Here is a 346-nt window from a genome sequence, read left to right as displayed (position 1 = left end):
TGGAAACGAAAAACTCGATGAAAAAAAAAAATGCAGTTGATATTGACGCAGGGAGGATCACTCTCAGGAGGAGGGGGGAGATAGAACGAGGGAGGAGGGTCGTTGCTGGCGCGATGATGCATGCGGCGACGGGGCTAATTGGCAATTAGGTGTTGTGGGTCTAACAACCCTGGAATGCCGAACAGCGAGAGATTACATCTGCGTCTCCCAGATTGACCAAACAAGTTGATGACAGACGCAGATAAAAGAGGCTCGTAAAAACACACTCCGGGCGGACGAAATGATACGAATTATCCAGCGTAAGTTGTGCGATCTGATAATGGAACGTCGGAGGGAAAGGGGACCG

The sequence above is a fragment of the Penaeus monodon genome, chromosome 19 (genome assembly GCF_015228065.2).
Source record: "Penaeus monodon isolate SGIC_2016 chromosome 19, NSTDA_Pmon_1, whole genome shotgun sequence".
In the NCBI taxonomy this organism is placed as follows: domain Eukaryota; kingdom Metazoa; phylum Arthropoda; class Malacostraca; order Decapoda; family Penaeidae; genus Penaeus; species Penaeus monodon.
Note: the sequence above shows the minus strand (reverse complement) of the source record.